Below are 16,841 nucleotides of genomic sequence, written 5' to 3'. Positions count from 1 at the left end.
GACCAAGAGACTTCTGATAACTTTGAAAATGTGTGGTGATGTGCCTTTGTTACAGTAGAGGGGTGGCAATGTGGGTAGAGGACAGTGGGGAGACCAGTGGATGGGAGCCGCTCCCGCGGGAGCAGTGTTATGCCCCCACCCACTTGTTTTCTTCTCAAAAGGGAACATGGGGAGCTGTGCCACTTTGAGAAGCTGGGGATGGGCTGCAAGGTGCACATTCATAAGCCCGGTGGCACCCAATTTCTCTGCCTCTTAGAAGCCCAGAGAGGCCATCTACTGCCGCTCCCCCCGCCCCCACACTCATATACACAATATCTTCCAAATGGGCACTTTCGTTTCATCCTATAAGATACCCACTAGAGGCATCCGCAAGGCGGCCAGGGCACAGTGAACCAAATGCGACTGGAACTTGGGATACTGGCCGCTTTGGCACCAGCACCGATCAGCCATGGCTGGGGAGCCTTTATAATGTAAAGAAGCCCCAGACCTCCAGCAGTGAAGTTCCGCCCAGGAAAACCTGCCCATCTCGGGATTAAAAGAGAAAACAGCTTTCCCCGTGATGCCAGTTGCCAGTGTGAGAACTTGGTTGGTGGGCAGTTGGGTAAGACTGCAAAATAAATAAAATGTCTGGTAGCCCAAAAAACAGCCTCCAAGACGAGGCCTCTGAGAGGCAGGAAAGAAAAAGAAAAGGACGGGAGGCGTTGAGGAGGTGTCGCTGGGAGTGCCTGTAGCATCGAGAGATAGATACAGCACTAGTTACCATGACAGGAAAATTGGATGAGACTGGCCACCCCCAATCCATTGGACCCAGCGTGGAGATATTCTGGATGTGGAGATAGTCACATACAGTGTGCTCTGAATCTCCAGTCAGAAATACCAAGTGTCTATTCTCTTGCTCCTTCTCTAACCTTAGATTTGGGGGAGGAGGGTAGTGGAAGGAAATAAATTGGGAAATAAATTAACATTTGCTGTTGCCCTCTGTCTGCCAAACTCTTCACATGAGTGTAACAGTGATGTGATGGAGGCATTATTTTACAGATAAGGAATCAGAGGCTCAGAGAAATTTCCAGTCACATGTCTGATTCCAGACTTTAGTGGTTATGATTTAAAGGGGCAACATGTCCCTCTACCCCTTCCCCAAGTCTCTTATTTATTTCTCCCAAAGGCCAGAGTTCTCAGCCTCTACCCATTCACAAAATGTGGTACCTAAGTGTGAGGGAAGCCTACCAGTGACACAGCCAGTCACCCCGGGTGCAGGCTTATATGCCAAGTAGATAGATCCCAAATAGTCCCTAACTAGTTCAGGTGGAAAGACTGTGCCTTTTCATCTTGGAATACCCAACACCCAACTGTTACTTAATAATTAAGAGTTGAGTTACTAAATGATGGAGCTGGTGGAGTGAACGGTGGTGGGGAGGGAGCTGTAAGTCATTGTCAAGGGAGACCCAGCAGGGGGAAATCTAGAGATATGTATGTTTTGTTGTGGATATGGAGTTCCTGGTGTCATGCCTCAGTTCTACCCCAGGGTAGTTCCAAGCTGACAAGTCCATGTGAGATGGTCAATAGCATCCCCATCTTGTGGATGAGGAAACTGAGGCTGACACAGGTTAAGTAAGTAGCCTGAGGCCCATAGTGGGACCAAAGGTGGATAAGGTATTTCTGACTCTTAACTGACTAAGATGAATAAACTCTAAATAAAAATGAGGTGGGGTCGTGCTTATGCAACTTCATTGTCAAAGTTAGTCCCTCAGCCCCCTTTCAACCAGATGGTAGCCTTAACCCCCTAGAAATTTTGGAACCACTGGGAGAGCAAGGATTTGAATCCCTATATGAGGTATTTTGATGCTGCTGCCTCCCTTATCAGAATCCAAGGGGCACCTCAGAGAACCAGGCTCTCCAGAGGGGGGAAGATGGCTAATTGCACTCTCCCCTGCATAAAAGCCTGTGTGGCATTCTGAATTAAGCTTGATTTGGGGATCAGGGTGACATCCTTGCTGTAGAGTTGGCAGCTCTTGCCTTTGGAGACTGCCTCTGATTATCACTTCTCTCTCCCACCTGATTGTCTGCCCAACGCCCTTCATTTCATTCTTTCCACACTCAGAGTGTTTCCTTTGTGTCTCCCAATTTTTGATAAGCCCCTCAAATCTACCACTCTCTTGTGTTCTGATGGCCTCTGATGAGGAGGTGATTTTGGTGGCTATGTTATCACTTCTGTATTTCGCACGTGACCCTCCTTCTCTCTCCAGCCAAGGACACACACACAAACACACATGCACGTACAGACACAGGCGCACGTAATTTGATCGTGTTTCTGTATCTGCTTTGCCAAATTAGATTGCAAACCCAGAATTGTTATTGAAAGAACATATGTGACTTTGGTGATCTTCTGTGCCATCCCCTGCCTTAAACAGATCAGAAGAGCTGAGATGGAGGCAGTTCAACCAGCAGATGCCTTGAGTAATGGCTATACTCTCTCTATGCAGGCATGGGCCCTGGGCCTTTCTTAAAAGCTCATTTTAATCTCCACTTAGAAGTAGGACTGGGGGCTCCCAGAACATCACAATCCTTGCAGTTCCCATTTCTGCTGTCATTCTTACTTCAATAACTGTAGTCCATCCTGCACTCACCTGTCACTCTTCTTCCCACAGCTGGTTTGGTCTCTCAGCACAGCACTATCTAATCGAACTTTCTATGATGGTGGAAATATTCTATATGTCTGCACTGTTCCATACAGTAGGCGCTAGTCACATGTGAAAGGTAGCTAGTCCAAAATAGGATGTGCTATAAGGATAATATATGCACAGAATTTTTAAGATTTAGTACCCAAAAAAGGATGCAAAATAGGTCATTAATACTTTTTATATCAATTACATGGTGAAATGATATTATTTTGAATATATTGGTTAAATAAGTGATAGTATTAAATTTAATGTCACCTGGTTCTTTTAATCTTTTTAATGCGCCTGCTAGAAACTTTAAAATTACATATATATTTCTATTAGCACTGCTCCAGCGCAAACCAACTACCAACATGTGCCTTCAGCCTCGAAGCATCTCCAGATGTTTTGGGGGGACATAAACGCTCTCTGCCTCCATGGCAGATGGGGGACATTAGGTTGACTCTGTAGCCACACAGCCTGTCATTAGGTGACTTAGATTTTTGGTAGCTAAGGTGCTATTTTGGGTTTAGTCACCATCAAGCCTACTCATGAGCGTGTTTGCTCAGTCAAGTTCTGTTAGGAATGTGGGTTCCTGAAACTTAATGGAGACGAGAGCAAGGGGAGGCAGGGCTGGCTGGAATAAAATCACCCTTTTCCTTTCTTTTCCTTCCCCTTCCCCTACCCCAGGTCAATGCCCTTGTCCATTGGTGCCCTGTCTCCTGCCTGAGCAACTGACACCTGCTCTAGTAATACCCTTCCCAGGGATTTGCTTTGCGAATAGTGTCCCAAGTAGACACTTTCATACTGAGAGTGGGTTATTTGGGGCTGGGGCCAGTCTTAAAGAAAAGAAAGGAGAAAGGGGGACACACATAGTCGTTTCCTGACCGTTTGATGAAAACAAGAGCAAGGAAATCAATGTAATTTCTGTGGGAGAAACAGAATAAATGCAAGGAAGCCCAATTTCACACACCATGGTGCCAAACATGAGGAAACATGAGCAAGGGACAGTTCAGTGGGGTAGGGGGAGGATCCCAGGGGCACTGTGGTCTTCCTGGGCCCTTCCCTGGGCTCTTGGGCATGGCCCAAGTAGACAGAAAGAGCTGGAATAGTGAACTTGGAGCTGTGGTGATTTATAGGTCAGGCGCCTGTGGCTCTGGCTCCTGAGGGGGCTGCCCCCACAGGGGACCCTTGGCTGACCTCCTTGAGCTCCTCGGAAGGAGCTGGTTTTGTTTCCCAAGGCAGAAGCAGACTGTTTACTGGAGCACAGGAAGAATCCGACATTCTGGCGAAAAATAATTCATTAACAGCCAGGGTATTACCAGTTCCCTGGAAAAGCTCCTCCAGCTGCACTGTAGCAACTGTTCTTTTTCAGCAGCAGAGTCAGGCCTCGCTGGCAGCCAAGACTGGGCGTGGCTGGGCGTTTTCGTTGTTGTTGTTATTGTTATTTTTGCCTTTGTGTGTATGGCCGCTTTTGCTGTGTATAATTCAGAGAAAGGAACGGTGGCCTGGAAGGGTTGAAATGCTATAGTCAGCCATTCTTTCCTTCATGGTTTAAGCCTGGAAGCTCTAGGCTGACTCTAGGAACATACATTTTTCCTGACCAAAGCCCATCCCCACGCTGGGGACATTGTGAGCCACACAGAATGTTTTAGAACTAAAGGAATTTTAGAGAATCTCAACACCTGCTCTTAAGACCCTATGGAAACAACTGGCTGAAAGACAAACACACACACACACACACACACACACACACACACCCCAGGCAGAAAGTCCTGTCTTGGCTATGTGGAATTCTTTGCTTACTATTAATTGGCACAGTGGGGCCAAAGTATGTGATTCATCATCCCAGTTTTGAGGGCATTTGGAAAGCCAGGCAGGCATAACCAAGAGAATGGGCTGCATGTTTTGCTCACTAAAAACTGATTGAATCTACAGTAAATAAAATGGAATGGTTCAGGAAGCTTTTTATGCTCTGGAAAAATCTGCTTTAAAAAAAGGTTTTTGTCTGCTTGTTTGTGTTTTAATGCTGCTTGCTCAGAAATGTGTACCCAGCTAGCAAGAAATGGGAAAGAATGGCATTTCCTTGTTTTAGTTTTTTAAACTCCAATTGCAGGTTAACTAAGATACAATGTATTGATTTTGGTTTTGTATGGAACATAACTAGATAATCATTTTATTTTATGAGATATTAATTTCCATCCATTTAGACTGATGAAATAATGCATTTAAATGCACCATACCTACCCCCACCATGGTCACAGTATTTCTTTAATGCTCCTAGATTCAGATTGAGACCCTATTTTCTTTATTTTGAAGGGAGTAAATATGTTCCTAGTTGACCTTAGATTTAAAAGACAATGGGGTCTTCTCCCTTTGATGACTGCCAACGATAAAAATATTGCAGGCCAAGCATACTTGGCTTTATCTATAGCACATTTTTTCCACCTTGGCCCTATTGAAATTTTTGACATTTTAGGCCAGATCTTTCTTTATTGTGCGGAAGCTCTCCTGTGCGTTCATTGTAGGATGTTTAGCAGCATCTCTGACCTCTACCCACTAGATGCCAGTAGCATCCACCCCCCCTCGCAGTTGTGACAACCCAGACTGTCTCCAGACCTTGCCAGATGTCCCTTCTGGAACAAAATCACCCCTGGTTGAGAACCACTGGTCTAGACCAAGATTTAGTAACTTGTGCTTTTGGGAATATTCAATTTGAAATAATAAATGATACAGTTTTCCCCTCTGATTTGTATATATACAATTCGTAGGGGTGATTAATTAACATTTGGAAGCGGGTCATGTGCCTGTTTCAATTCTCAGGTTGGTAGAAGGGTCTATAAGCTTGCATAAACACAGAGGTTTTGTTTGTTTGTTTGTTTGTTTGTTTGTTTGTTCAAGGCAGGCAATTGAATAAGTCATAGGTAATTGGGAGGCACAATATAATAATTAACAGCTTCTCTGACTTTTCATAAAGAGAACAGGTTTATCCTTCCCTAATTTCTTTTCCTATGCACCTGATTCCAGGCATGCCTTTAAAGCCATCAGACATCTTCCTCTACCCCCGTCCCCTCCCCACTGTCATTTCTCCTGTAGCATCTTAAGCCTGAGCCAATTAATTTAGCCCCTGAGTGTAGTTGGGAGAGCTTTGCTCACAACACTGGAATAGACTCATTTCAGATTGGTCAGTCCTCTGTCTACCACGCATTTCAGTACTGTTGAGGGAGAAAGTCAGTGGTGGCTAAATAGAGCATTTTTCAAGATTATTGGAACTTCAAATTCAGGTGGTCTCCACTACCCCTCCCAACTTTTGTCCCCCTTACACACATTTGTTTCTTTGCAGCAATTCTCCTTAGGAAAGAGAATGTTATCGGGGCTCCCTTAGGCACCTCAGACCTGATAACGCCTGTAGTCAGCAGCAACAGATGAAATGCTACCGCTGGGACAAGCCCTCAGCCATCATCTTTCTGGTGGTTCCTTGGAAGGCTAGAAAGGAGGGGCATGCATTCACAGGGAGGGTGTCATGCCTTGCCCAGGCATGGAAATGGGATAGGCTCTTGGGGTACAGAGGGAGAACCGAGAAGGTGGATCACTGACAGAGGACAGTGTCCCGGGATCAACCATGCCCTGCCCGTCTTCCAACTGGGATGGGCATTTGGGGGGGGGGGTAGGTATGGGCAGGTGCTCAGTGTAGACATCAGTGGTGGCCACTTCATTCAGTAGCCATCCAAGGTTAGGTGGACCTTTTTTCCAAAGAGAGTCTGAAGGAGTTTGGAGTATCATGTGTAGAGGAATTCCTTTGCAAGCTTAGCCAGTGAGGAAAGATGGGAAGGTGACAGTGGAGGGGTTTGCCAAGGTAGCAAGAGACCTTCTATTGGTGACTTCTAGCCTCACTTGAAGAGTAATTTGACTCTTCCATGTCGTTGTGAAGGAAGAGGCAATGAGCTGGCAGACTTCCACAGCGTGCTGGGTCCAGGCAGATAAATAATTGATTTGCTGCACGTGACACTTGGTCATTCTAAGTTGCCAGCCCCTTGCAGGCCAGGATTTGGGTGATGGTTGCAACACTGGGAGAGGAAACAGGATCATAAATCTAGGCTTTGGAGGCCAGTTTTGTGGTGCTGGGGCCACTGGGGCCACTGCTGTGTGCTGCAGAAGCAAACAGGTCCGCGTGGTATGTTGTTCCTCAAAATAATGGCAATGGATGTGGCTGTGAAAACATTTAGACCCTTGTCATAAAAATGCAGTCTTCCTGGTATAGGGGAAAGCTAAATAAATTCTATTGCAACTGTATTAAATACAAACAGATTTGAAAATCGGGTGGGGTTTTTTTTTGTTTGTTTTTGTTTTTTTTCTGAGACACTTATTTATAGCAGGTTGGGCAAAGGCTGCCACTATCTTTCGCGACTCCGGAAGTGTTTTCCAGATGGTCCTTGCTGTTTTCGCTTTATTAAGCTTAGCTGAATACAGCCTCGCTTGGAAAGGTTCATAGAAACGGGTGTTATTTTTTTCAGATTACAATGGCCATTGATTGGCTAACAAATCAATGAATGGGAATGGATTGAGCCTGTGCTGATGAATTTCCTTTTGCATTTTAGAAATAAGAAAAAATGTCAAGGAAAGCCCAAAACAAGGGTGCTGTTTCTTCGACTATATAAACCAAAGCTTTGAAAACCGTACGGGGTTACATTTTCTATTAACTTACATTTACTTTTGTTCTGAAATAATGCCCTCCTCTTTGCTAAAACTCTACAACGTTATCGTTTCCTTTCCAACATCTAAACAATATCCAGATACATTTCAGATTGAGCAATTAGCTCTGGCTGCAATTTCCTTTTATGAAAAAATCACTAACCCACTAGACTAAATACGAAATTATTGAATGTGAAAATATCAATATGAGACCATTTGTTCTAAGATCCTCTGTGGCTTATCACTTGCATTTTAAGAAGGCCAGAAAAGACTGGTTCCACCCCGCCTTTCCATGTTGGACACACCCACAGCAGAAACCTCAAGCTTTGTTTTTGCTCTTAGGAGCTTGGCAGCTGGATTTGGGGTCATCAGAGCTGATTCTGACAGCCCAAGTCACACAGGGAACCATTTGGGAATGTCACATAAAGCAGTCGTCCCTACAGACCAGGCTTGTGGACCACTGCTTCCATGGGACAAAATTTCTACCCATTCATAGTGAAACGTAAGAAAAGTGGAAATGTAGTGTTTCCTTTTGTGTGTTTTTTTAAGCTAAACCTTTTCCCTTTTACAGAATTGCCCTTTATTCTAAAACGGTCTTTCCCACTTTGCTTAGTGTTAAAAATCTCTTTTGTTAATGATCAAGATAGGACATGACATTTGTGGTTTAACATCTTTTTTTTGACAGTCAGAAGTTGTCCAACTCCTGTTGGATCCTCCAGTTTTTTAAAAAATGTTACTCATCCTGAACATTAGAAAAGTCTGGGAGTCACCCTGGAGACCTGAGTGGATCAGGAGGGGGAGCCTTTATGATCATTCCTAAGCCTGAAAAACCAACCTGAGAGGTCCTGTTCCAAGTCCCTTACCTGACTCTTCTGACCCATCACCCACAGAGCGCTGGCTTTGCCCACAGTCCCTGTGAAGAATGGACTTGCTTCAACAGAGGACTTGGAAGGGGAAAACTGGCCTCTTGGACATAAAGTCTGAACAAGGCTCTCAATGCTGGGAGCCTGTTCCCTTTATCCTTGGCTCCAGATGTCAGCGCTGCTGCCAGTTCCCGGAGGCTCGACGCCCCCCCTCTTGTCCTGGTCCCTGTCCCCCTGCCACCAGGAGCACAGGCCTCCACGGCTCGCTTGGGTGTGGCTCCAGTCTTCTCACTGCTCCACCTGACTCCTGTCTTTGCTCCCCAGCTGCTATTCCTCTCGCTAAAGCACCCTTGTAGCCTCGTCACCCTAGCTCAAGAACATTCAGTGACTCTCTTTCCGAACTAGTCAGAATAAAATGCTGCATACGAAGCGCTCTTCCCATTCCCCCCTTCATGACTGGCCTTCAATAGGGAGGATGTCTCCGGGTTGTGCAATACTCTGGGCTGGATTTTGTTTGTTTTCTTATATGGGGGGAGGTTTGCACCAAGGTTACAGGATCTCTTGGGCATCTTTGTAGATGAAGAACACTGAAGCCTTTGGTCTAATGTAATGGAACATCCCAGGGATTATGACATTAGTGTTGTTTTTTTTGTTTTGTTTTGTTTTCATAAAAAGATAATCCCCCACAAAATGAGGCTCTCTGGCTTCGAGAATTGTAGCCTTACTACAAGTCTCTTACATACTGCTTCTGGATTAGGATGCCACCTTTCTGCCTGCCAGCAAATGGGTATTGCTTTGGGATGCTGCCACTGGCTTGTCCTGCTGAAAGTAAAGCCACTTACATGAGCTCTAAAATTTGCAATGACAATGTAGTGGAAGGAGTCCATCCTAGCCAATGCAGACTGTCCATCCCATTGGAAAACGTCTGCAATGGCTGCTCATAAAATCACAGTAGCAGTAATATTACCTATCATTTATCAAGCTCTTGCTATAGGTTGGACAACTGTACCTGGTAATTTACATTTATTGTTTTATTTCCAGCTCCAGAACAATCATGAGATAAGTGCGTATTATGAGATTAATTTCATAAAGGAGGAATCGAGGTTCAGAGAGGGTTAGTAACTTACACAAGGTCACACAGCTCATAGGAGGTAGAACTGCGATTCTATACAGCCTGGTTCAATAGAACTTTCTGCAATGATAGAAATGTCCTACGCTGTCTAATATGGTAATCACTGGCTATAAGTCTCTAATGAGCACTAGAATGAGTGACTAGTGTGACAGAGGCCTGACTTTTTAATTTTATTTTTAATTAATTTTATTAAAAATAGTTTTTTCTTAATCATGTTTAAGTGTACAGTTCAATGGTATTAAGTGCATTGTTGTGCAACCATCACCACCAGCCATCTCCATACTCTTTTCATCTTGCAAACTGAATCTCTGTGCCCATTAAACAGTAACCGTTACCCCTCCCCCAAGTCCCTGGCCACCACCCTTATACCTTCTTTTTTCTTTCTTTTTTAAAAATTTCCTCTTTTCCTCCACATCCCAGCCTCTGGTAGCCACCATTATACTTTCTGTTACTATGAGTTTGGCTTTTTAAAAGATTCCACATTTAAGTGAGATCATGCAATATTTGTCTTTCTATTTTTAATTTCAAATGTAAACTGCCACATGTGACTGGTGGCTACTGTATTAGACAGTGCAACTCTAGAACAAGCTTGTTTCACTATGCCATTCTGCCCCTCAGCTCCTCACTTTATAGGCCCCTCTCCTGGAATGCCCACCAGCTTGGCATTTTTCTTCCTCCCTCCCAGCCCTCCACAGCTCCTCCTTCTTGCAGAGGCCTGGAGACAGGTGGTTCTCAGGCTTTTAATGTGCATTAGTATCACCTGGAGGGCATGTTAAAAATAGATTCCTGGGACCCACCCCCAGAGCTGGTCTGGAGTGAAGCCCAAGAATTGGCATTTCTAGCAAGTTCCCAGGTACTGCTGATGCTAGGAACTTTGGTTGTATATTATCCACCTGGGCTTAGGGACTAATTCCTGCATCTTCAAGTAGTGTGACCTGGGGTCCAGCTGTTACCTCTTGGTATACAGAGGGCAGTGGTCACTGGCTCACATCAGCTGGGAGAAGCTTCCTTCCTGCTACTGTCCTGAGGACCTGGACAGTCCCAACTTTATTTAGGCCACAGTTAGGTTTGGTCACTCCCTTGGCAGTTGTTCTGGAATACATTCATTTTAATTTGGGGCCCCTTGGGAGGGGATAGAGAAGTCAGGTGGGGTGAAGGAAGAGGCACCATCTCTAGGAATTGCCTGACCACCCTGGTGATGTAGGGCAAGCCCAAACAGAGGGGCCCATTGGTTGTCTGATCTGCTGTTCTCTGCAATTAAATGGTGGCAGAAAAGTTAACTAGGAAAGAAAAAGAAAAGTGAAGCAAGTGAGGCAGACAGATAAAGAAGCGCAGTCCTCCCACCATTGTATCCTCACCCTAATTAAACTCTTTGCCCATTTGGAGAGCACAGTCCAGATGCCCTGAGACAAGATAGGAGACGAAAGGGTGTGAGTGGCAAGGGGTCCCAGAGGGCTGCCTGGAAGTGTAGACTGTCATGTTTGCCACCTGGACTTTCGAGCTAGCTTTCATCAGAACTGAGAATGTTGTTCTTGTTTAAAAACAAATGCAGATGTAAAGAAATAGCTGAGGTTACTCATGAAAGTATTCTTATGAATACTTGTTGTGAGGACAGAGCCAGGAGTGCAGTTTCCAGGCTCTTGGCCTCACGTGGAAAGGTGCTGGCTCAGGTAGTAAATGCCCATCAACTGTGATCGGATGGCCATCAGCTGTGGCTAGTTGGCCATCAGCTGTAACCAGTGAGCCATTGGCCACTAATATAACAGCCGTGGCTACGCTAGCAGGAAATGGGGGCTAGCAAGAAGATGGTGGCTGGCAAGCGTAGATTGCAGTTAGGACGGCGGGTTGCGGATCGTGTAGCTCCTGCTTCCTGTGTCTCCAACCCAGCCGCCAGTGAGACTATAGTGATATGACTCACCTATTTGTGGCTCCGTGGGTGCTCCTTTTTGGCCTCACCATGTCCTGCGTTCTTATGTGGGGAGCGGGAGGTGAGACCCTGCAGGCCGCCCTGTATGACACTTGTAAGAGTAATGTGGAATAATTTTTTTCCTAACTGTACAAATCTGTGTTTTCTCCCCCGGAACCTGTGCCTTCTTCTTTTCTCTCTGTTTTTCCTTCTTTGTTTTGTTTTTGTTTTTGTGTCTGAGAGTAGGAATCATGTTTCTTTGGGGGTGGGCAGGGGTCTTGGTCTTAACATTCACTCTCTTGAGCCAAGTAGCACTTCCTAAAGTTCATTTTAATCACCGTCTACAACAACCCAGCCCTTCTTGGTTCTTGGCACTGTGCTCTGCAGCACTTAGATGCTGATAATATAATATGTTTAATAAAAAAAAGTACAAACACACAAATTTCCCCCGGTTTGTTTCCAAAAGCAAGTCTTCAAAGGCATGAACTCAAGGCCTCATTTCTCTTTTTACATGGGCTCCATCCCCATTAATCAGTGGCGAAATGAAATATCACATTCTTTGCTTTGAGTACTTCTATCTTCCCACTTAACTCTGTGCCATCCATCACCCTCCGAGAGCTCAGCAAATCCTACCACACCAGTGGGGCCCTGGCCCTGGGCTCTCATCTCTGTACCACCACTCGTGAGGGGACGAGACCCATCTTCCTCTGAGCAACCGGACCTACTCTGAACTCCATCTCAGATATTTGGACACATAGCTGTTCACCCCCCCATCTGTGTGGGACCCCTCTTCCCTTCCTTCATGTCTGTTGTTTGCCTCCTCTTTCTGTTGTGGCCAATGCCAAATGCCCCACCCTTTTCACCACTTCTGTGGACGGGGTGAAGCGCTCCAAGTTCTCCAACTCCGTGCTGGAGCTGAAGCACCTGGCCAGGAATTTAATATATGTGCTCTCACTTAAACCCTCAGTGATGTTTAGAAATAGCTATTAAGCCTTGATAATGAGCTTGGACTTTATCCTGAGCAGTTTCACAGAGGCCAGCGATATTATCTACTTTATGTGTTTGGTTTTTTTCCCCTAGTGGAGAATGAGCTGGGGTGGGAGGGAAGGAAGACCAGAAAGGCTCTGTTGCAGTAATAATCCAGGGAGAGCAATGAACTTGAACTGAAGCATCGTACTGGCTGTGGATGGGGAGGTAAGTGGTTGGATTCTAGAAGTATTTAGGAGACTGACTCTGTAGGACGTGGTGATGCCTGGTGGACAGAGTAAATTATGACAACACCCTGGTTTCTGTTGTTTGGGCCCCTGGATGGGCCAGGGAACTCAGGAGGGAGGAGAGATTGGGTACCTGGGCCCCACCTTCCCTTTGCAGCCAGGTTTGAGGCAGCCCAGACCTAGGTGAGAGGTCAGAAAACCTTGGCACTGGCCCATGGAATCATCTAAGCCCCAATTTCTGAAGGGAGTATGATGTAAACAATAAAGGGACCAGAAATGGGGGACGGGATAGAAAACCTGATAGTCCACAATCAGGAGCACGCACGTTCAATCAGTAGCTTTGAATACACTTTCCAAGTTCATATACTTTAAACAGGCCTGAATTTGTAAGCAGCAGGGGGCCTGAGGGATTCTGCTTCAGGCCTTTACTGGGCCCAGCTGGAGGAGAGGAGTTTGGCTGGTGGCCTGCCGCTAGGGTCACCAACTCTTCTGGTTTGCCTGGGATTGAGATTGGGATTGGTGCGGGGGAGGTTCCTGAGGCATAGGACTTTCAGCTTTAAAACCTGGGCAGTCTTGGGCAAATCAGGATAAGCTGCTTACCCCACCTGCCAGGGGAGCAACACGGACAGCTGGGCTGGTCGGCCTCCAAGCAGTGGAGACCCAGCTGAGCCTGGAGACTTGGTGTAGTGATGCTGTCACAGCGCGGGAAGGGAGTTTGGGAATGGGAAAAGCAAGAACATATCCCAAGCCCTTTCAGATGGTCTCTCTGGGTCCCAACAACATGCTTTTCTTAAAGCAAGGGCCTGAGAACTCCATTCTTCTTTCCTTGAAACTAGCCTGTGCCCTGTCCTCCTCGTAATCCTGCTCATCTGAGGGAGTCACCGGACATTTGGGGTGACTTTCAGGTGACTGAACGAACTCTTTAGTCTTTCTGGCATCTGGGACCTGCAGGGCCTTAACCAGTCGTGGGAATAGTTTAAACTGGGTCCTGGGTGAGCAAAACAGTTTCTTCACATACGCATTCCTACATCCTTGAAACTATGGTTAGGAAAGACTTTTTTTTAATGAACAGCAAAATGCAGAATCAGCTGTAGTAGTAGCCCATTCGGATCTTAATTTGCAGAGCAACCCTAGCCTTCCATTATTCAAAAGCTTCCCTTCCCCATCCCTACCCCAACTATTTCTCTTGCAAAATAAACCTCAGTAACTGCGCAGACAGCATGTTGTAAGGGGTAGGACAGAAGAGCCCTGGAATAACTAGCTAACTGACCAGATTTTTCCTGTGAAGGCCTGACCTGGCACAAACCTTCAGGTACATTCAGAAATGTAGAGAGAAACAGAGAGTGAGGTGACACACTCATGTGACACCACTGACACCAGTGACAGGAAAAAGTGTCAGAGTCCATTCTTGTGGACAGCAGCAGCAGGAATAAGGCAGAATTCAGTGCAAGGAAATAAAAGAGAAAGGGGAAAATGTGAAAGAGAAAGATGTGAAAAAAGGAGAATCTTGTGGCCACATGGCTCTAATAGTGAAGGAGTGAGAAAGACCCCAAATGGGACTTGGGTCTTTGGAAACAGCCCCCAACAGTAATAACCTGTCCTACCATGAGTCTGAGAGTGAAAATGAGCTTTGTCATTTCCCTGTGCCCTTCTATATCACGTCATGAGGAGTAGATATTAGTTATAGCAAAATGGCCTACAGTATATTCTTTCCCAAGCATAAAGGACGAGGTGGGTAAAAGCTTAAACACTAGGTAGTATCAGCATTTTTAAAAGGCTTTCTATTTCACACACACTTTCAATAGGTCAGAAGTTTTAAGCTGTGGGAGGGTCTGGTTTATTCTTTTCTTGGTAATGTTTGATTTTTAAAGCCAGCTATATGGATGGGAGAAGTCCTAAAAATGATCCTTCATGGATTTTTATTTTCAGATTTTTGTCCAAAATCCTAACATACGTACAGAAAAGTGCACGTGTTATTAAATGTACAGCTTGAAGAATTTTCACAAATCGCACACCCATGTCACCAGCACCCTGATGGACACAGGAACCACATTAGCCCCCAGCATCCCCCCCATACCCTCTTCATTACTCATCACCAACAGTAGCTACTGTCTCCCAGCAGCATGGATTAATTGTGTCTCACGCAAGAATTTTTCAATTGTAGCTTTGTGTATGAGTACCGGGGGAAAAAAAGTTCTTGTAATGTTTTTAGGGAGGAGGGAAGACATTTTGTAATGGTTTCCTTTCTCTGGCTGCTCCGAGTTAGGCCTATTAAACATGAAGTTTCCGTTGGTGCAGGGTTTGGGGGCAGACTGGTCTCTGCTGCCCAGAATGATGCCCAGGCTGTGAGCCAGTAGCCTGCCCTTGGTGCCACCTCTGCCAAAGGCAGCCACCAAGTTGGCCTTATCTGCCCATTAAAGCCTCTGTAGGATCTTGCAAAAAAGACATGGGTCCGTAAGTATTGAGGACAGGACAATAAAATGGCCGAGAGTCTCCTGAATGTATTGGCCTCCTGGAAAGGAAGGCTGGGTATCACCACTAAAACAGCATATCCAATGTGTTCATTTTCCCTCATCTTCCAAATGAGGGTGTGATTAATTTCACTTCCTCATCTGTTTTGTCATAGTTTTTGGTGTGCTTTCTGCCCCCTTTCCTTGTTGCTGCAGGAGGCAAACAGGTCGAGTGCAGGAATAAAGCTATGGAGCATATTAGGTTGGTGCAAAAGTAATTGCGGTTTTCACAATTGTTTTTAACCTTTTAAACCACAATTACTTTTGCACCAACCTAATACATCATAATGTGTCTGGAGCAGCATCAGAAAAGAACTTATTTGTTCTCCTGGGCTATGTAGTGCTGAGTGATTGAATGCTCGCCAAGCTGTCAGTTTTATGAAACAAATTCCCTAACCCCCCTTGGCCCAGAGCTTTGCTCAGCCTGAGATGGAAAAGAAATAACTTTTAATAGAAAACTCATTGCTAAAATCTAAGATAAGATTTCAGAGTTACTTCTCTCCTAAGAATAAAATGAAATGCCGAAGAAAGCATTTGATGGGGGACTCTTAGGGAACCTTATTTCTCAGATGTTGGTTAACAAACTGCTAAGAAAAATATTTAGACCTTCATGATTCATAATGCATTTTTATTCCTAGTGAGCTGGCCTGTTTGTATACACAGATGTTTCCTGGGGTCCTTCTATCATTGCTTCTACTTTTTCTGAAACAATATTTCTAGCAGGAAACAAAATCTTAAGAACCCTAAGCCCCTCACAGACCCTGTTTGAGTGAGGGTATTTACATTTCTAGATTTGGTACTTGGTGGGGGAGGGGATGGCGGCAATCTTCTTTTATTCAAAAATACAGAAAATACTTTTGATGAAAAGATAATTCAATGAATCCACTATATTGAGACATTATTAGAAAATTTTTCTTTGGCTTCTAAATGAGACTTGGCTGATTCATCCAGGCACATTCGTTGCTGAAGGACTGGACGGCTTTTTGGTCTCCCTTCTCACTGTCAAAGCTGCTGTGAGTAAGCCTGCCCTTTCATACAAACGTTAGATGTGTTTGACTGGCTTTCACGGATTTTCCAAAGCATTGTTCTCACAGAGCTGCAGTTTCCTTTCCAGTACCAGGAACACGGTGGCAACGCAGCTCACCAGCCCAGTTTCTCTGCCATTCTTAAGAGCACATGGAAATCAATTAACAATAAAATCCATAGGCCAGTGTACTAAGGAAGGAAATGAGGTTTTACACATCAGCACTTTTCAAAAAAAAAAAAAAAAAAAAAGATGAGCCTGTCTTAATTGAAAAATGGCACAATGCCCTAATGAAAAATTAAGCTTCAGGATTCAGTCCCTAATATCTCAGTGATGAGTTTATATTTCCTCCTGTGGCTACTCCTGTGAGAGAATTCTGAAATAATCAGGCAGTGTGTTGAAATAAGATATCATATCACTGGGCGTGACTAGAGGAGCGAAGCATCGCCCTGTCTGGCTGACTTGTCAGTTACTGCCTAAATACCAGGCGAGAAAGTTTCTAGTTCTTTGGAGTTTTGGTTTCCTTAATATTTTAGTACATTTTGTTTCTTTATGATTATAAAAGTAATACGTACTTATTTTAGAAAATTTACAAATACAGAAAGGCAACAAAAAGAGGGTAAATATCATTTGTAGTCCTGCCATCCAAATATCACTTTCACTGTGTTTGGTTCATGTCCTTTATCTTCCCCAGGAGTTTAGAAGGTATATTCCACAATTGAAAGTCTTCTTGTGCTTAAACTGATTTTTTTTCCTCAAAAACCTCTGACATGCATTTCTCTGTATGTATTCTTGATTATCAACCTCAAGAATGAAGGTGTCTATTTTGTTACCTCTCTCGTG

General features: G+C 44.8%; 1 protein-coding gene across 4 annotated transcripts in view; it reads left to right on the top strand.

Annotated features, from left to right (window-relative positions):
* The window catches only part of RAI2 (retinoic acid induced 2), a 72,506-nt gene that overhangs the window by 1,964 nt on the left and 53,701 nt on the right, over positions 1-16,841 (top strand). The window lies entirely within an intron of this gene.

Source organism: Rhinolophus sinicus, chromosome 18 (genome assembly GCF_057876585.1).
Source record: "Rhinolophus sinicus isolate RSI-liver-muscle chromosome 18, RSI-T2T, whole genome shotgun sequence".
NCBI lineage: Eukaryota > Metazoa > Chordata > Mammalia > Chiroptera > Rhinolophidae > Rhinolophus > Rhinolophus sinicus.
This window is presented reverse-complemented; position numbering and strand designations above follow the sequence as displayed.